At 35.1% G+C, this 22,011-nt stretch overlaps 1 protein-coding gene across 4 annotated transcripts in view; it reads left to right on the forward strand.

Moving 5' to 3' along the window:
* Positions 1–22,011, forward strand: part of LOC139139162 (tetraspanin-18-like) — a 67,331-nt gene that overhangs the window by 14,904 nt on the left and 30,416 nt on the right. For 2 of the 4 annotated variants that reach the window (XM_070707972.1, XM_070707980.1), the window contains exon 2: positions 8,220–8,273. The exons of 1 other annotated variant lie outside the window; for it this stretch is intronic. The gene's annotated coding sequence lies outside the window, so the exon portion shown is untranslated. Of the gene's footprint in view, positions 1–8,219; positions 8,274–21,585; positions 21,715–22,011 lie in introns of all 4 variants that reach the window. One more of the 4 variants, XM_070707988.1, reaches the window with a different exon arrangement.

The following is a 22,011-nucleotide window of genomic DNA, read 5'->3' on the forward strand; positions in this document are numbered from 1 at the left end:
ATATATATATATATATATATATATATAACCATTGATAACAATGTTAATTATGACCAAACCATGTTGAATATTGACGTAGCAATAACACTGCAGTGTCTGTAATTTTCAGCAGAATCGTTTGATCATTTGCATGCTGTGTATCCTCAAACCTGTCTGATTATGATGGTCTATATATAATATTACAGAAAAATCTACACCAGAATTATTTCACTTGACTTGGAAAAGAGGCAGACAGAAAATGAGACGATTTTTCGTGAATTTGAAAAATGTGTTGGGAGTATAATTGTCAGTTGAACAAAGTGAAGCCCTGTTTACCGCAGGCAATATTAACATGTTGATAATTCAAAAATAGCACACTGAGTTGAATTGCAGACCCACTTTTATGTATGAGTTATAAATTTAAAATAGTTGCAACAATACATACCTGTTATTTGCATGAGATACTCAACTGGTGATTATGCTCATTGTAAACAACCAGTGAAGTAAATTGTGTCCAGTTATATTTATGAAAGAAAACATCGCTTGACCTGCTCTTCCAATTTTGCAATCGTATCACCCATCAATGAAAAGCATGTTATTCAGTTGTCAACAGAAAACGTAAATGGACTGGATTAGACGCATATTAGTAGACACATATACTGATAAACAATTTTAAATCCAGTGTATTGAAGATCTACGTAATCATTAATATAACACAAAATGAACATACAATAACCTACATACAGGTGAAGGGACAATTTCTCAAATTTGTGATAACATTTTCATTGTTTCAGTCCTATTAAATAATTTTAATCGTATTCTTCACCCAGGAAAACATTGAAAGACAAAATGCAAGCCTGCCAGCAAGTGCATATACATGTACAATACAGTGTTATTTTTGGCAGATAAATTGTAGTCTGGTCAAACAAAATAGAACTGCTGGAAAATCTGTCAAGAGTTTAACAGCTAATAGATAGAATTAATAGACTATATGATTGGTGATTAACAAAATCTTATGTCGCTTTTTTGAAGTTTGCCATAGAGCTTAGTGTTTTCCCATGCAGATATAATAAATTTGTCGTACGTATCTCCATGGCACTCTCTCTGGCAATATACACTGTGTTCCCTCTGTAAACATAATCAACACAGAATGCTTTTCAAATAGGTTCTCAATTCAAAGAAATATCGATGGTGTTTACTGTACAAATTACGGTCTCAATAGGTTGTATGTGTGCGACATACAAATGATTTCATTTTCAGTAACAACATGTATGTTGACTGCAGTGAAGCCTGCACTGGCTAGCCATCCATCCGAAACAGTGAAAGCCCTGGGTAAATACTGTCAGATTGTTAAACAGTGATTGAATTTTTTGATAAGATTTTTGTGAGCAGCAGTTACCCGCAGTGAAAATAAAACAAATAGAACATGACATAGGATTACATTGGCGACATCTCAATCTTCCTACATTGCTAAGTTGGTGTTGTGTTCCTTGTATGACCATGGGTGCATCCTGGGCTGCAGTTGAGTCCAACTTTGAATAGAAAACAGTACTGAAATCTCTCTATCTAATGCGCAGTGGTTGGGAAGGTTATATCTGATTGGTAGATTGTCATTATATTTACAGAAACTTAAGGGGTCTTCAAGAAGGGCTATCTGATTTGCTGTTTGGGATAATTGAAAAGGAAGGATAATTATAGTTTCAGCTGACCAACGGCCAAAAGCTACCGAGACGCTGCACATTAGCCAAAATCTTGTGGTGAATGGGAAATCTTAACACTTGTAATGTGGGTATTGCCTGGAGAAGAAGGGGGCGAAAGGGAGATGAGAGAGAAAACCTGCCATTATTGTGGTGTCAACACTAGTGTGATTGGAACAATACGTGTCTGTGACAATCAAGCAATGCACAAACAGTTCATTTTTAAATTTGAAAGACACAAACCAACACCTGTGATGTTGTGCTGAAAGCTAGCATCTGAATTTGTTTTTAAAACGGTGATAGTGTTTTGTTAGGAAAGATTACAAAGAGAATGTGATGGACCCAGTGGGTAGAAAAAAGTGACTGACAGAGGCAGATGAACATGCTGCCATCAGTAGCATGTAGAGTTCAAATGAGTGGGATAAAGTCAATAGAAAGAAAGATAAAAATAGATTCAAAATCTAAGTCAAGAAAAAATTCAGAAACTGGATGTACAGTAAGCGTACACAGGTAATCAACATATACAACATGGAAAAGATGGTTACGTAGATCATATACTGCTGTGAGTGTATCTTGGCAATTGGGTGAATGCAGATCTCCTTGAGTGGTAATGTTAAAGCTGGAAGAAGTTGTATAATGAGGCTGTGTTTGGTCTACCTGTTGTGTATATGCACTTTACATCTTGCGTGATTGTTGATTGGCCAGAATTACTGATACATATTATGTATATGATTTGCATATTCATGAGATAAGAACATGCATATTCATTGGATGATTTTCTGTGTAAATGTTCATCATATCTCTCTTATGTGTGAACGAATGGGGAGTAACTGAAATTTGCTGGTAGTTCTTCGGAAGTGAAAAATTGTATTTTGAAAGGCCAGTATAGATCATTTGTGTATGTGCTACTGGTGGAAGAAAATTTTTCCTTAAAAAAATTCACATTCTTACAAAAGTTCTGAAAAAGCATTTACAAATGTGTACGAAGGATCACCTCTGAGCTTTTGTCTTCTAAATGTATTTTGAAAATGCTCATCAAGATTACTACATGGATATGTCACTTTCTGTCAGTCAGCCCATACACTGTACCTGCTAGTTTTTGACAGTTGGTGCAATTCATTGATCTCAGTGTACAATAAATACTTAAAAAAGATTGAACTTGTGTGTATAAATAATTCAGAGTTGTGCTTAATCAGTTTTAAAGGCATGAAATAGATAATGAGGTCATTAATCACTTTTTTTGCAGAAAAAAATAATCATGGCATGATCTATTGTGTCATAATCTAAAGTTAATAGCAGTTGAATTGTGTAACTGATTACCTGTCATCAGTATTCAATTGTTAGCTACTTTTTAGTCTCTGATAGACCGAGGTATGATCACAAATTGACATTGTGCGAATATTGCATACTTTTGAGAGCCCAAATACAGACTCATATTTATTTCTCAGTATCTGAATTCTTGGGAGTGACACAATTTTTTCCTTTACAGGGATGTAGAAAATTTTTGTTACAGGTGGCAAATGGTTACGAGTGGTGTGCAATGAATTTTCTAGCTATGCTAGGGAGTGATGATATTATATTTGTTCACACTAGGGAGTTATCAGGACAATTTGCCTCTCTTTTTCTGTGCTCTCACTTTTATCCAGATTTTAATTCTTCCCGTATTAGAATTTGCTATCGATCAGCCATTTGTGTGCAGAAATACATACCTCAACTCTGCCATGTATTTGGATTAGAAATGTATTTAGACATAACGCCCTGTGATCTTGCAAGCTCTGCTGTCAAATCCATTAAAACAGTGTTATCGTTTGGGCATGAAATGTTTGTTTTCAGTTTGCACTCAGCATTACAATTTGGTGGCAGCTACGTTTGTCATGTCATAGCCACATTCTTACAGCACTTTTTGCTAAGGTTGGGGAATGTTGGTAAATGATTTGAGAACCCTGGTAACATGTCTGCTGTCCTGTAATCTGATTGCATTAATATATACCAAGGGGAACCCTGGTAAAATGACTGGGGAAGCATAGTGATTTAAACCTGCATGCCAACCCCTAGTGTATTGTAAAATTTTTTGATTGACCAATTTGTGATGTTTTACATGTTGTGTTACAGGAGCAGTACAAAATACAAGAAGTAGAACAAAATTATGAGAGCAAAAACATTGAAAATATTATTAAAAAATACACCTATCGTCCTTTTAAGGTAGTGTACGTGCCTCTTCAAAACTGGGGCTTTAAAATTTTGCTGATACTTTTCACAAGGAAACTTACCTTGCAAAATTTAGGACCTGAGAAATAAAGAGCCTTAAATCTACCATTATTTCAAAATGTTGACTCTTGTCTTAATTCAATGGAAAAAAATCAGATTTTTGATTTTCGCAAAAACAAGACTGTGCAAACTACGCATCTAATTATCCATTCCAATAGGCCTATATATGTACAATATATGTACTATATATGTACAAAATATGTACAAAAAAGCCACAAAAAAAGAAAAATGATGTAAAAATTTGAACTCTTCCTTAGCATGTTTGCCTTGATTGACGTTGATACATGTATGATCTAAAATTAGGCATTCTTCCCCTCTCAGATCAACTCGTTAGATGGCCTCAGAGTTCTTAACATTTCATAGAAAAAAGAATTACCTTAGATGTATAGACAATGACAGGATGTTAAAGCCTAGATTCTTCTTATCTTCACTTCACAAAAACAAGCAATGTTTTGTGCACTGCCCAGTGTGATGTTCCCACCGGTAGACGGGCAGTGTTCATAGAATTTCCCTTCCTGGTAATTGAACAATGTAGCAGATTTTTATACATAGCACAGGGAAATATGAAATTTAATGCTTGCACTGATGTCCTTGTTCAAAAGGTTATTGCAAACTATAGGCTGCAGATGAAACATTGTTTTTGGGGTATGATAGGGTTCATGACTATGTATGCAGTTTGTGCATGCTGCAGTCACTGTCACAATTCCATCCTTGCTGGTGGTTGCATCATACCGCGTGCAGTTTAACCAAGTGCATACATGCATTGTAAATTTTGCTCAGGAACTTATGACTTAAAGTTTTGTAATGAACCTTGTTAGTACATCAGGTTTTAACTCGTCATAGATGTCACCGTTTCTCACTTGCGAAAATGAAAACTTGAAATCCAAACAATTATGAAAGGAAAATTGTACTTATAGTGTTGATTCATTTGGTTGCTAAGTTTTTGAAAGTACAATGCATTTTTTGAAAAGTGTGCACAAGAAACACAGTGAAAATGCAACAATTTTCAGCATAGTGACTTTATAAAGGTCTCCCATACACACATTTTTCTTGTTAAAATTTTGATTCAATTTCAATTGAAAAGCGGTTCTTCTGGTTTACGTCTACGAGAGAAGCAAAATGACTCCCAGCAATTTGAAATATTAATGGAACACAAAACATGTTAAAAAGTTTTTATACTGATTCTGTGACCTCACAATTAGACAGCATGTGTTTACCTGTCTATGTAGACAATCAAGTATCTGATAACTATGTACAAGGTCGCCGAAAATTAATGAAAGAGAGTATGTTTAGAATTTGAATAATTATTCTGGTCTGTGATGAATATTGTTGAATGTTGATTGTAAATGTAATGGTCTTTAGAAAGTAAGGTCACAGCTTTTTGGGTTGCATCTAGGTAAATTTTGCCCCCAAAATCCAGTATCTAGGTTTGTAATCCTTTTTACATGTCTGCATTTGAATGCTTGTTTGGGTAGAAATTTGTCTGTACAGCCTCTGTATTGATATGTATTTTTGCAATGCTGTTCTGACTGGAAATTGGCTGTTAAGAAATTTTCATTTTGCAATATCTTTGCAATGAGATGGTTTAAGGCTGCCTGGAAATCCTATTTAGTATACAATGTCCATATTTTTGTACTGCAGTTATTCTGGGTTGCACAGGAACAGTTAATATTTTTGTTTTAGGGTAATTCTCAAAGCTTAGAACACATATCTGCATCGCAGTCAGCAGAAAGTGGACACCCTTGAAGGATTTTGTCATTTGAGAAGAAAAAAAATCGCCACACCCTGCAGATGGTAAAATGTGCACTGATGCAGAGAATCAGTACCTAGTCATGTTTGTTGTTTCTTTCCTCCACTTGTTGGGTACCAAATGAAGCATTGAAGTTGCCAGCAAAGCAGATTTACATTTTCTTGGCCACAGGTTTCTGTAATGATTTGACTTTGATTGCTCATGAATTTATCTTCTCAGTCGAAAATTGACCATTGAAAGAAAGAAGAAAGTTCATTGTGGTATATAGATGAATGGTTTATCCTAGCTATATTGAATTCTTGTACAAATCATCATTCTCTAGAATTTCTTAACCCTTTGAATGCCCAAGTCAGTTTTTGTCTCCTGTATAAAATATAACCCAGGCAATTTTTTCACATCAGGATAATTTTATTTTTGGATTTTCTCCCAAATTTTGATCAAAAACTGTAGCTCATTAAAAATGATGTCAATGTGGTCCAAAATTATAGAAGTATTACAGAAAAATTAGTGAAAATTGGTAAAATGTTGCACGAAAATTTTGGCGGGAAAAATTACAGCTCTCAAAGGTTTAATAGAGTGACCTTCTGTGATTGTATTTCTTTACCCAGAATTATTAATATCAGTCAAAAAATTGCATTGTAATTCAATTATTGTCAACGTTATATTTAAAGGCCAAGTATGACCTAATAACAGCTTTTTTATAAGTATTTGATGTAAAAGGTTTTTGGAAAAATCCCAATAATAACAGATTTAAAAAAACCCAGACTAGTTTATCAAATAAGTAAATTTATTATTGTAATCAAAAAGATCAAGTAAATGTGGCATTTTTGTAATGAAAAGGAGATATATTGTCACTTTTGCCGCTTGCAATAAATTGGCAGAAAGTGATAATTAAGTTGTTCATGAACATTTTTTCCTCAGCCAGTGCAAAGAGGAAATTGCAAAGCCAATTCACTGAAAACTGGTGTTCACAGAAAATGCAAACCATGTTGTGTTTTAGATGTTCCAAGTTTCTGATGTGTATTTTTAGTAAAATGATCATGTTTTGGAACCATTCTGTGTAATATGTGATGCATATGCCAAAGATCGTTTTGGATACATATATTGGGAGTGCTAAAAATTGTGAAATTATTTTCAAGATAAGGTGTACTTGAATTATAGAAAGATCAGTTTTTGTTGATATGAATATTAGCCTGACATTGATATCTGTGTGCTATCGTGACCAAATGGTATATACTTCACAAATATTTAGATTATTGGATTGGAACTTTATTTTCATTCCGAATTTCAGTTTGGACCCTGTGACAACTACCACCTCCCAAGCTTTTTCTTGCGTCAATCTCAACCAAAGATAAAATTTTTCCTTTCTCGATGTCAACACGTCACAGCTGTGTTGACCCTTGTAGTGAAAGACTGTGCTGTAACTCTGGTAAAACAGCTCATAGCTCTGCAATCACTGAATATATCTAATTCTATTTTTGTGTCACCACAGTGAGCAGTATTATATTGTAAATCACTTGAAATCTAAATTTAGCCATATTGTTGGAAATTGTAATCATTCTTAGTATCACCATGGCAGTTTAAGATATAGATTTATTAGTATTCACGGGACATACAGAGATTTTGTTTCAAAATAGTCACCAAAGCCAATCTTTTAGAATACCATCATTTAATCTCTTGGTTGTAGGAGGAAAAAAATCGGAAAATGGACAATGAACAGAGAACCAGGGCTGAAGTTTGAATATTAAAAATAGAAACAGACTGTTTCAATTTCCTGACTGTAAAGTAAACCTGTTAAACAGTTCAACAGACTGTTTAGGCAGCACTAAAAATAAATACAAGTGTAATTGCTGCAGTTTTTTGCGTATGCGTGAATTTTTTTCTCCAGCAAAGGTAACCCTTCTTTGACTTGTGATGAATAAAGTGGAGATAATTTGTCATATGTCTGGGTTATTTTTGTATCCAAGGTTATGGTACATGTAGTTTAGTCATATCCCTTCATCATTATCATCATCGGATCCATGAAACTATCCATTATCCATTGTGAGTTTGATGACGTTTCCCGGATAAGATGTGGAACAAGCAGGGCCATAAGAGATTACCGGTTTTCTGAGCTGTCTGTTTATTTGTCATTTCCGCAATGTGATTCTTTCAAGGTTTATTGCAGTGTCCCTACCATCATATACCATGGTTTTTCATCGTTAAACATGGTTAACCATGGTTGGAAAGGTATGGACCCGGGTGGTCACAAATACGATGTTTTCAATTGGGTTCAAACTCACAACCCACAGTATCCAGTCACCTAGCAGAGAAGCAACAGACAGAACCACTAGGCCAAATCCCATTGTCTTAATTTCTCATGCACCCAGTGCTGTATTTTTTCTCCTTGATGCCATGCAAAAATATCACTGTAATGCATTAAGCTGTCACCATGAAGGAGGCATTATTATACTATAGTGCATCACATATACTATTTATATACCAATGTTGTGCTACAGGCAAGATCTCTTGTTTTTATATTACAGATCTGTTGGCTTTGAAGTTTTCCATTCGTAGTAAAGATTTTACAAGAACCTCAGGTAGGGTAGATAATCAGTTATTTCTTATTTACACAATTGTTCATCTTATGTGAAGGTGCCAGATTAATTGCCATTTGTTTGTTTGTTTGTTTGTTTTGGAGACCCAGAGTCCTCCAGTGCCTGAGAGTATCATATCCTAATATGTACTACAAATTGGGACCCATTTTAGAAATCACATTATTTTGCTGCGAAATGGAATTATTGACAAACAGATGACAGATTGAAATAGTAGACATCAGGATTACTGGTTACCTTGGTACATTTACTAGGCTGAGTGAGAGTTTAAAAAATAGGGGTATAAGCATCCTATGTCTGCTGATGTGCACCTGGCTCGGAGGGTTATATCTGATTGGTTGTGTGTCACTATTCACAGCAACTTAGGGAGGCTATTGTGTATAATTCAGTAATAACGGTAAGATTTGGCCAAGTACCAGTTAGATAAACGCTTCTGAGATGCTGCACATTAGCCCGAAAATTAGTACGTTCAGACTGACGACTTTGCGTCGGCCCAGGTCCCGACCAGGGCCGGGGCCGACGTAAAAAACCAATGTGGACACGCTGAGTCGGCCCTGGGCCGACTCAGTTTGGTCCCGGTTAGAAGGGGGGGTTCAGGGCCGACTCAGGGCCGACGCAAAATTTGGTCCGACGCAAATCGCCAGTGTGGACACGTTACGTCGGCCCTGGTCCCAGTTGACCAGGCCTCCGCTATGGATCGAAGTTGAACTATAGTCACACTATTCGCACAAAACAAACGACGTTTGAAACTAAAGTTTACACCTATCGAAAGTTTTCAATCCAGTCTTTACATTTTAATATCATCCCATGTACGCTGAACTTCCCACCAACCTTTGTTCCGCAAACGAGACCATGTCATTCGATTCCACAGTGCACGTAATAGACTAGAGAGGCATGTCAAAAATGTTGCGCACTGGTTATTTCTCCACCGCGGTCTTATATATACCATATGCTCATCCAATAAATGGTGAAGATCTCTCCGATGATTAAAGGGTGAGTGGTAGTCATATTTGCTTTTCTTGTGCGTAAAAACACAGGAAAATCATGAACAGTAGAAACAGCGTGCCATATTCAAATACGCCATTTTGAACTTTGACAGGTCAGAGGTCACAAAGGAAGGTAAAGTTGCGTCGGCCCTAATTCTGGTACCGGTAAGTGTGGACACGGACCAAATTTAATCCCAAAAGGACAATTATTTGCGTCGGCCCAAATTTCAGTTGGGTTGCCAATGTGAACAAGATAACTGTCTTCAGTATACATTACTGCCAAGAATGCATATCTAACCCCAATACCCCATTATACTGTGAAGAGGTTGATACCAACCAGGCTTTTTTGACAACCTGGTCATTATTCAGAACCTAGGATTTGGGGTATAGGGTTTGGGTATAATAAGTGGTGTCTGTGAAGTAAAAGTGTTTAATAGGGGCAATGTTCAAGGGGTAAAATTCCCAAATCTGAAATTGCAAAGAATTAAACCTCACTGTGACTAAGTATAACTTCCGTTGCAGTCGTATGAATGTGCTAAACTTTGACTCATGGGAAGAATGAAGTAATTGCTTCTTCCACTCGATATCTGAATCTACATGTATATTCAATTGTCCTGTGTGATTGTTATATTATTCTACTTTTTGCATTATTAATTTGGAGCTTTCAGCTCTGTGTATTCATACGTGTTACGGGAAATTTGGTTTGCTAAAAAAATTATTTTCAGCAATAATAATCATGTGAGATCAAGTCATGAAACAATAACACAGAAAGAAAGTAGCTCGGTTTATCATTGATTAAAAAAATATTGGAAACTGTGTTAGTGTAGGGAACCTACTGGTGCATGAATCAGAGAAAATTTACACCGTTTTGTCAAATAAGAATTCCTAGAAATTTTGTAGATTCTACAAAGAGTGTACAAACACTAGTTTCAAATCAAATAATGGTACCTGTTATCACTGGAAAATTTAATCTTTTGCAGAGGGAAAAAATAATATAATTCAGTTCACGGAAAGGTTTTTAAGTTATAACCTTTAAGTAGGCATTGAATAATTACCAAGAAAACAGGTAATTTTGTACATTCACGCAATTCAGTTATTGGTATGGAAGAAAATGTTAATGTGTAGGCTTTGCCAGTATGCAGTGAGATTATATACTGCTACCAAGTGACCCTCTGGTAATGGAAAAAATGTTATTTCAAGCGTATCGATTTCTATGGCAATGACAAGATAGAAATGGAAAAATATTTGTCATTCCTGGGAAAAACAAGGGAAGTGTTATAGTTCATGTTATGTTTCAGTGTTTTATAGATCTGGTCCATTGCTAGATGCTTTAGGTTTTATAGCATGCAAAGATTATACATAGCCCTGTAAATATTGTAGTTATTATGTTTAACCTACTTTTTTGTCGTATTGAATGTATTTTGTTCAGCGCAGATGGAAAGAAAATATATATTATACAAATGCAATTCCAAAAAAGATGAAATATACCAAATTTTTTATTATTCACAACCCAGCAGGTAACGAGTTAAAGTAATATTTTCACATGAAAATTGACAGTAGTTCATCGAGATATATTCACTGCCGTTGCGTCTTAATTAGTTTTCTCAATGCCCTTGTATGTGCTCCATTTACATAAAAAAGAATTAGATAATTTTTCCTGTTCAAATACACCCTCTATGCAGGAAAAAATAATTTGAAAACAAGGTATAGAATTATTCTGCAATATTCTGTCAGTGTGACGGAATTAATTTATAGAATTCTGTATTGACACATAGTGCAGGTGTTTGCATAAAGTATTTGGATAATTTGAATACAAAAAAACTCATTTCTTGGTGGTTTTACAATGAAGTGGTCCAGTAACATCATAATTCAGTTCAAAACCACCGGCCTGTACAAACCATTAATACTCAGTCTCCTAGCTGTAACGGCAGCCACCATCCAGTTTGTCATTTATTTTTTGTTTAGCATTCAATGCAATTTATGACTTTTTATTAGTTTCAGATACATAGGAAAAAGCTACTGTATGAATACATAATCTGACAAAGAGAGTTAACTTTATATATCTCTGAATATAATTGTTTAAAATTTCCAATTTTTGAAAAAGTATATCTCTTTGTTCACTGAATAGTCAAACATATTATCAAAAGAATATATGTTCTAATTTTTTTTAAATTTTGTCCTCATTTGACCAATCACTGACTATGAACACGTTTACATAGATATCATTCAGGTTGAATTCAGTAGATTTGAACCATGGATTGTATCCGATTGTGTCGCGGACATGTTCACGGAAAGAATGGAATGAATACCAAACACTGTAGATTGAAACAAGCTGAGGCTGATTTAGATAAATATAGATAATTTTGCTCTTTAGGAAGGTATTTGCCACTTTGTAGCAAATTTTATGATAAAGAAAGGAATAGATAAACATAGACAAATAAATAATGGCAACAAAATAGTAAATAAATAAGCAAATATATAAATAAATAAATAAGTAAATAAATAAATAAATAAGTCTCGCAGAGTTGATGGAATTACTGCATAGACATGTCTCTCAACCAAAACTAACTACCAGTATGAACTCAACACCAGTGTAACAGGCCAGTTATCCAGCCAGCTAATGCTGTAATCTGCCATAAATTAGCCAACCAACCATGTCTGCATTAACCTTCCATGCTACTTCACAGGACCCATTGCCTCATGATGTCATGGTATTTTGCCAAGGCTACATGTCAGCAAATTGCTACATCAATGTGATATGATATTACATGAAATGATATCAGAGATTGCAATGACCTCGCTGACTGGTATTGATTCACTGTGACTCTGTTCTGTCATATCTAACCATCAATCTATCAATTGTCAATCAGTCAATTTGTAATCCCATCCCAGTCTTCCGGTCCTCTGGTCTTCTGGTCAGCTGGTCATTTCCAACTTTAAATCAGTCAGTCCATCAATCAATCAATCAGTTGATTGATCCAATCAATCAATTGATGAAGCTGTCTCTTCCAGTGAAATCCATCATCCAATATCTCAGCCAGCATGTATGGCAGGGTCGAACACAATATACCATGTTCCAGGTCTTTTGCAATTCATCCTGGACTGTGTGCGTCTGTGACAATTTTTGACTGAAAATGTGACATACTCAGAAATAGAAAATACAAGACTGTCAATTCATCAAATGGAATTGGCAAAAATTACCAAACGTAAACATTTAACCTCAAAAAATAATTCTGATATCAACATATAGAATTTGTGAAAGATAAATGCAGTGATATTATCAGTGACAAGATGTAGTTGACAAAAGTGATATTAAAATAAGAAACATAATTAAAAAATGTTTCTTGTTTAAGTTTCGCAGTCTTTCGGTTTGTCATTATGTTAGCTGTATGGCTTGTCATTTCAAGCTGTATCGCTTGTCATTCCAATAGAGGGTTGACAGAGTGTTATCATAGTGACAACACAAGTGATTAAAGTGACACCAAATGTATACTTCCTACTAAACATTCCATATCTGCATCGTTTGGTACATTTTCAAGATCAATAAATGGTTGGTTTGAATTTCCATCTCCTGATATGTTCACATACATTACGTTTGGTATTGATTCTTCATCGAAAACAAAGTTCATGATGGAAGTGAATAGATTTACGGGTTGTGTGGAATTTTTAGAATCGCGCAAACATTTTCCCGGAATGGAATGATATGAACCTGTCAAAAGAGTCCTGTTGGTGATTCTATAATAGGAGAAAAAATGACCCAGTCCACAATTGATCAGTTCAGTGTGTGGTAATGTCTAGAGTTCAAATTCTTGCATTTCCGTGATGGCGATCACATTTCCTTGACAGATATGGTGAGTATAAAATATGATTCAGTTTCAGTTGTGTTTTCCGATTATATTTCAGTGAAAATTATAGCAACCGGAACTTACGACACAAAAATTCCATTCAGACAGGATCAGGCATTTACTTGGAAGTACAGTTTTCATGTACTTTTCACATGTACAAGTAGTTGTGGCTGCATCTAGATGGCCAAGGTCAGCAAAGGTGATCTTTTGTATCTGTATAAAGGATAATTAATTGTTATGAAAAGCCTGCTCACTTTAAAGAAGTATAAAATTATATAGTTATGTTTTGGATATACATCTCTAAATAGAGACTTTCTGCTTATCCTATTGTCTATGGAATTTTTAACCCGACAGTAAAAATAATTTGAAGTGCCAGACAAAGCAAAATCACCTGAAAAAAGTTTTCTTTAAGTTATACAACAGAATCATTCCAAAAATTACTCAACGTATTAAACATGATTAGGTGCTGTAAATAAAATTCTTTGTTTGCCGTCCGTGTGCTGGTAGGTTTTCACAGAAAATTAAGAAAACAAACACAACTTTAACACTATTACAAATAAAAATATTATTTTCCAAAAGAAATCATAAATAGAAATTGAGCTTATGTTAATATGTTTTTTCTTCTGTATTTTTTTTCCCTTGCTGGCTGGTAGGTTTTTCAAACATCCAAGGATGGCTAACACAGAATTTTCTTTAAATGGCCTTAGGTCTGACTTTTGGAGGGGTTTTCCAGTCTCTATTTGGAAAGAGGATACCAGTTTGGTGCATTTCAAAATGTCTAACCTTGCATTAACTGTGGTCAAGCTAATTACAATGCAGTTACAAGCTCTGTGCTGGCATAATTTCAGCTATTTGCTCTCCCCAGTGTGAAAGTGTTAGGAACAACACTGAGAAGGTCAAGCAGGGGTATATAGTTGGTCAGTTCCCAGTGGAGCTGATCAGACCACAAGGCTGTCATTTAGTGTTGGTTTAATACCATAACAATCTCCCGGACGTTTTCCATGCTGATTTGGCGGAGGAAGGGTGTCTGGAGTTTTACATGTTTTCTTATAACAAACCCAAGGCCAACTCATGCAAAGACTGGTACAATGTAATGGTGGTGTATCCTAGTATTAGCCAATTAGTTGTAGAAAAATGATTATTTCCAAATTACCCCCTAGTACAAAGAAATTAATCACGCCAATACCTTGGAGGACCATTGTACACACAGTTTCATGACTACAAGTACCATATATATCAGGTTTCGTCCCTATTATTCCTTAGCAAATATGTTTCAATGTTTTATTTTTTACGTTTTTATCGCAAATACATGTAATAACATCTCCCCTGGTGTGGCTGTTTTGGCAGTAGGACTAGAAATTGTCTTTAAATACAAATGGAACAAAAATACTGTAAAGCTGAGCAGACACAGCTATTATGGTGCTTTAATAAAAAGCAAATTATTTTTGTTTGTTTCAGCTACATTTCTGATGCTGTGGGTGGTTTAAGTCTTTGTGACACTATAGTTCTGTTAAAATAAAGTCCAGCCCACGCATTCTGTTCATTCCTTCATACTGAATTGAAGACAAGACTTTATGACCTTTCCTCAGTACAATATTGCATGCATACATGGATGTATGGTAAATAACACATTCAAGAAAAAGCCTAAAAGACTTTATATTGTAGATCATTAACTATGTCTGATAAAAAATGTACCTTAGTTACTGGCCTGCGCACGCGCCTTATAAATTGTTCTCAGTGGAATTTCATCTGCAAAGTAGGACAGCTAATGTTGTACTCACCCGACATAATGTTCACAATATTAATTTCAATCTTCAAACAAAATACTGCACTAATTTTCTTTTCTAGAAATTAAATGTTCCTTTGAGAATTCACCCACAAACGTAGGACAATTAGTATCATACTTTAGCAGCTAATTGTCAACTTTATTAATTTTTAAACAAAATGCCACATTTCTATCAATTTGCCTTTTTTAAGAAAAGACAATTTTTCTTTGGGGAATTGACCTGTGAGTACCGGCCTGTATATGTGCAAGTTATTGACCCAGTCAGGACACTGGCTCTTAACAAGCTCAACCTTGCAAGAATACCATTTGTATGAAGTAATGGTCGCAGAGTAGAAATATCCAGCCCTTGTGCGTCATTCTATGCTCTATTAAAATGTTTGCCAGCACTCCGTCAACTCTGGAACCTGAGCTGTCTAAGAGTCTGTGGCAGTGGTCTGAGGACATGTCAAATGATTTGCGCAATATTTACCCTCAGCGGGATTCATTTGGAGTAATTGTTATTCCATAATACTTGCTGGGGTTAGGCAGACAGCACCCAACTGTTCATATTCAGACCTTAGGAGAGAAGGATTCTGCTATTCAATTACTCCCAACGTCATCGTCATCGTACTTGAACCTGAATTTGATGAATGTAAGTCATCTGTCGGCACTCGTCTCTGCTTGTAACTGGATAGCTGTGTGTGCTTAGGGATAAATCAATTTACCTGGAAAGTTTATTCTCAAGAAGGCCACACCGCTAAAAGAACAAGGATTTTTGTTTCTTGAAGGTCCAATTGCTCAAGTTAACTTATGCTAATACAGGTATATACTTTTTGGCTTTCATTTTTGCATCAGGCACTGTGTACAGTACTAACAAGACAAAAATAATGTTTTCTGTAATGCAACTCAACCTTAGAAGAACCCGCCGTCTTTTGACATTTTGTTTGCATTTCCAAAAAAATTTGACTAAATTCAAATGTTACTGTATTTTATGGGTCTCAGCCAACAAAGGATGAAATTGAAAACAATTCCTCCCACCTACGTACCCTAATTTTTGGATGTACCGGTATGTTACCAGAAACACACATGGTTTTATATTTTGTTGGCCTAAATACACACTGAGGTAAATTACTTATAAATATTTTATGACAACAAGAAATGAATTAATTTAAACAGTGCTAGCAAATAATTAATATCCACTTTCTGCTTTTGTTTGTGATAATGATAAACCTTTTACCAAGAGAAATTATTTTCAGCCTAATACTAAAATTGTTTCTACATTGATTGCTAGACTGCTACAGAGGTAGATATATGGGATGGGTTTATTTTATAACTACTTGTACAATATATATCTGGAGGTTTCTCTCTGAAACTAAATCCAGTGATGCAGTCACATTTTTATTAGTCAGGGGTGATATTCACCCACATCAGTGTTACACTATCTCTGAACTCTGAATGTAATATTCAGAAAAGTAGGTCTGGCAATTTAATTTCAGAAGCATTTTATAGGCCACGGTTGTACGACTTGTCATTGAATATATGTGTATGCTTGACTTGTTACTGCTGACTGCCCTTAGGCTACAGCCAGGGTACTACTGTAAAATGCATGTGGATGAAGAACTTGTAAATTTGCATGTAAACCTAGCATTGACAGCTTATCAGTACATTACTTTTGTAAAAATTATAATGCCCTATTTCGACTGGTTGAATTTTAATTTTTATATTCAACATACGGCCAGTATTCAATGCAATTTATTTGAAAAGAAGATACACATGTATCTAAAGAGGAAACACTATCAAGTTCTATAAGAGTGTAATTATTCTACTGTGATGGTGAGACAGTCACAACTTGGAGTCTGCTGTTTCTCAACCCTTTCACTACCAGATTTTGTACATTCCCATTGTTTACGATAGAGGTGGTGCATCCATATACTGGGAAATAGGGATGCCAAAAGACATAAACCTTCCATGTTTTTTACAGCAGAATGTGTCTCTCAAATTTTTGCAATACATGTCTTGCTACAATTTTGTGGACTCATTTTGAAGATGAAATTTTTTAGGATAAGAAATTTTTCACAGCCTCATTTTTGTCCAAATCAGACTTAATTTTTCCCCATACAGTTCATAATGTAGGCATAGCAGCCACATTGAATTTCAAATATCAGTGAACGTTAGGTATTATAAATTTACCAAAATTAGCATGGTGACCCTTGACATTTCTTCTTGATTTTCAGAGAGAATGGTTTAAAAATTTCATGGGAAAAATTTCAGCAAAAGCTCAATCAATCTTTCAGTTTTGAGGTGTGAAGTAATTAAGTTTCACATGAGGAGATCCCTGATTGAGTGACCTAGCTGTGGCTATTAACAGAGCCCCTGATAACTGAGCTGTGAAATACTCATGGTTGACTTTTGACCACAGAAATGTCCTATATCCTCTCCATTACCTACCTATCAATAGATTTCTCCCACCGGTATCAGTGGCTTCCATACAGTCAGTCCAGAAATCAAATTTTTCTTATGTACAAAGTCAACATTTAAATTATAAATGTAAATGTTGCAATGGTGTTGATGAAATACTGGTCAGGGGTGGTAAACAGTGTTCTCCACAGCTTAGAAAAACAGAGGGGCGGCCAATTTACATAACAATGCATAATTTGCATATTCTTTTGTTGTGAAAATGTATTCTTTTGTGCAGTTATTAACATATGAATAGATTGCTCCAAAAACAGAGGGGTGGCCCACCCTCAAAATCCCTTGTGGAGAACCCTGTAAAATTTGTTTTATTCTCCAGAAAAATGTGAATCATAATAGTAACCAAATTCCTGGTACCTGATTCTCAGTGAAGGCAGTTTCCAGGGCTAGATTTGAGGAGCTTCACAGCTCTTTACAATTTTCACAGGCTCAAATTATATCATTTCATTGCAGAGGTTTCCCAGAATGCATTTCTTCACTCTGTAGCTCAACTCTGAGAGACAGAATGGTGTACGCACTCAGACAGTTCATATTACATGTCATAATCAACAAAAGCACAATCAATTACTTCAAATTGGTCCACTGAATTGCCCATTGAATGGAGGAAATTATGTTCCTTTGAAGTTTGTTTAGACTTAAATGGAAAATATTGATAAAATGATAGTAAGATTGCTATTGATAAGAGATCTGAGGGGTAAGTACTTGCTCTGCTTGGTTATTATGACTTGAAGAGAATCTTTCACAGATGTTTTGGACTGATGTCCGATCGTATTTACGAATGTGAAAAATTGTTTTGGCTATTAAACAAACTAAATTTAAAGGTAACATTTTATTTTCATTAAAAAGTAATTTTCTTTCTGTTACTTTCACAAATACCGACTCCAAAGGCAGATATTTCAAAGTTGTGCTATTTACAGATTTACCCTTTGAGAGGTGAAATTTCCCACCAAAATTTTAGTGCAATATTTTACCACTTTTGGTGAATTTTTCTGTATTATTTCTGTATTTTTGTGATAATTTAGACCAAATGCACATCACATTTCATTGGCTACAATTTTTTATCAAACTTTCACCGACAATCTGGAAAAAAAATTGACTGGGGTATATTTTTTAAAGGAGACAAAATTTACTTAGGCGCTCATAGGGTGAAATGCTTTTGTTGACAGGTTATTGTGACTCGCAAGGCAGCTCACTAGAAAATGGCCTGAAATTTTAATTGGTCTGCAGTTGAACGTGACTTTGATCCACAGGAAATGTCACCTTGTAAATGTGTGCCAAAGCCTGGCGTCAAATCTTTAGTCGTATAGACTGCAGTTTAAATATTGATCTTACAAAGTATCACAAAGGAAGTGATGTTTTCTCACTGACTCTGAAAGCAACTTGTGTCCTATTTTCCAACAATCTATCATAATATTGTTCAGTGATGAAGTGCTTTCATCCTTTTTGACTGCACCGCCTGAATAAAAATATTTTTCCAAATCATTTAAAGGCGCCCATCATTACAACATTCACCAATGCAACTACAAAAAAATGACATGGCCATGAAAAATATTTTGAAAATCTCTGTCCAAATCGAAAAAGCGTCTGACGACACTGCAAAATTTGTAATGCAAAAATCAATATTGTGAGAAGCAAGCTATTATTGTGTGTTTCCAATAGCAACAGAAAGATGGCTACATTGATATTGATAGATAAGATGTGTATGCTAATAGCTGATGGCTGAACTGATATCGTATTTTTTCACTTTTCAAAAAAGTGAAAAATGCGAAACCTGTAATGCTGTTTGTGATGTTTGTTTCTTTATCGGCTGTTGGCAAAATTTGAGAGAAAAAAAACCATTTTTTTCTAGCATGTCAGTCATAGCATGTGCTTCATGGCTATCAAATGAAAATCGTTTTTAGGTATGGATGTTGTACAATGTGTATAAAAGTGTACAAAAAATTACTCACAAGAGCTGTTTTATGAAATTAAGACAAAAACTGTCTTGTGTCCTTTGCTATCACATTTTGAAATCCATCGGAATGAGCTACCGTGTTCTAATAATGATTCAAAAAGGTGTCATGGTGAAAATGCAAAGTAGTTCTTTTTTTTCACTAAAATCCTTTGTAGTCTTTCAGCAGTTATTACAGATAAAAATATGAAAAGGCAAGCCTTTTCATGGCTCTGATTGTGCATCTGGCCTTGTGAACTATATCACTGGGGCAGAATTTCTGTTGCCTAGCAACTGTTGCTTTGGTGACTCACTAAAATACGTCACTTTCAAGTAAGGAACATGAATGGACTGTGAATGATTTGATTTTTTTTTTGACAGTGACATCACATTGTCACACAGAATACAGATTTCATGATTTTTGGACGATTTGACTCCAACTGCCTTCTCAACAAAAGATAATCAGGCCGCGGCAAAAGATAATCAGGCCGCGGTTTGAGTGTGAATTGTGCGTGTAATGAACGCGTTGAACATTCAGTTTTGGTGGGATGGTCGCTAATAACTTCAAGGAGCCAATGGTGAAATAGAAGACATAGGTAGGAAGTGAACATACAGTAATCAAATAAGGCCAAGATACAATGAAGCTGACATGTGATTGTTGTTCAAAAAAAATCGGTGAAGTGTGTCATGGAAAAGCAAAAGTGTTTGAACACATGGTTTCTTCTGTGGGCTCAAAACGGCTAATTGTACATACAAATTGTTTGGCATCTTTCTTTTGCCATGTGTGTGAACTCATAAAGAAATGTTCAAATATTGGGATAAATTTCAAGAGTGTTTTTTTTTAAGTCCAATCTGACTCAGCGTCATTTAAGAAGGTATAGATATATCAATGAAACTGAAATGTTTGTAAGTGAACTTGAATATTGAGAATGAAATTATGGCAGTATTGAAAAGTAATTCTGTGATCAAAAGGATGCATGTTGTAATTTTCAGAAAAATACTTGAATCAGAAAAATGTTATTTAAGTGGGAGACTACTTCAGCAACTATTATTTCTAATGATATGCCTTTATTATGTCTGGTCTAAATACAGGGTATTTCAGATATTTAGCAATCATTAAACTCTAGTGGCAGCAAAGTGGGCAAGTAATAGACATTTTGTGTTATATGGGTTTGTACTCTAATGTTTTTAAGATTCATGTATGCATTCTGTTTTTGGCTTTATAATTTAAAAAAAAATTGTGTAAAAATATCTGAAAGGAGGTACTGTAAATCAAGTTTGAAGTGCAGACTGTCATCAGTGTTTCAATTTGCATAAATTTGCATATGGCATGGGATTGGTCTTTGCATGTTCTCTTTATTTTGGGTCAAAATCTGAATGTCAACTACATGTATTCACCTTTAATTCCATGTAAAACAGGCCCACAATCAACATTTAAACAATGGGTATTGGTAAACCATCTTACCTTAAGGGTTAAAGTTTTGATATACAGACACAAGATGTACATTGCAAATCAATTTTAATTTGCGGAGTGACATCTTAATATTTGCCCAGAGTTGCAAATCGTAATTTTCAATCTGCATATATTTGATAGGGTACATACGGTACATTATCTTGTAATCTATAGCTTCACGGTATATTAATAGCAGCAAATGTTAGCAAAAGATTAATTTTCATTTCTATCATTGTGTAATAATATACTGAATGTTTGGCACATTGTTTGTGGCATTATTTCCTAATATTTCCTAAATGCTGAAATAAATTTTTCGTGGATGGTATGCTGTGAACGAATTTCTCATGACCAGCTATTAAAATAAAGTACAGATGACAGATGTTTGACATAATAGGGAGCTAAATTTTGTCAAAAATTGGGGGAAGTACACATAACGTGCAAAGTACAAACATCAGCTGAAATGAATGTTAACATAAATTCATAATGAACTGGGTTTTATTACACTGAAGGCTGTATTTAACTCATGAGGTTTTTATAGTTTGAAGCAAAACGGATTTAAGGAATCAACAAGGTTAGAAGAAAGACCTTAAATCGTAAATCACGCTGTATGGTAATTTTTATTGTCATGTACATGCAGAAAATTTCAATATTCAGAGTAAGCCGTAAAGAATATTTTATCTCAAGGACAGAATGATATTTGAGAGTTTCGAAAATGTACTGTTCAAAAGATAAAGAATCAATGAAAAGTTCGACTATGAAAGAAACATTTGCTGGTTTTTGAAAGGAAAAATAGACATATGAGTCAGCTTTTCATCATGTTTTTTGTTATGGTACAATTATTCCCAGTGTGGCATAGACAGTGCAGGCAACTTGTGGCTTTTCCAGTGACCCCCAGACAGCAACATGAGCAGTGCATATCATTGTGAAGGCATTAAGTGCCTCAGTACGTCACAGAAGACTACCCTGGGAATGAGGGTAATGATCGTTTTATTTTCTCGGATATCAAGTCACAATTTTGCAGATCCAACCCAGGCCTGGCGATGTCTTAAATTTTTCTTATGCTGAGATCATTAAATATTTTCCTGCATTCCCAGCGGAACTGCTTTTTTAACCGACTCCTTAATTAAGATGCGCTCTTAATAAATAAATTATAAATTATTTTGTTTTGAAGCGTGCCACTTCTGCTGTATCTGCCTGATCGGGCACAGGTGTCCTTTGCAGACCAGGTATATAAAAAATTATACTCCAAATGATGTAGGTTTGAATCCAACT

This window comes from Ptychodera flava, chromosome 1, assembly GCF_041260155.1.
Source record: "Ptychodera flava strain L36383 chromosome 1, AS_Pfla_20210202, whole genome shotgun sequence".
NCBI classification, from domain to species: domain Eukaryota; kingdom Metazoa; phylum Hemichordata; class Enteropneusta; family Ptychoderidae; genus Ptychodera; species Ptychodera flava.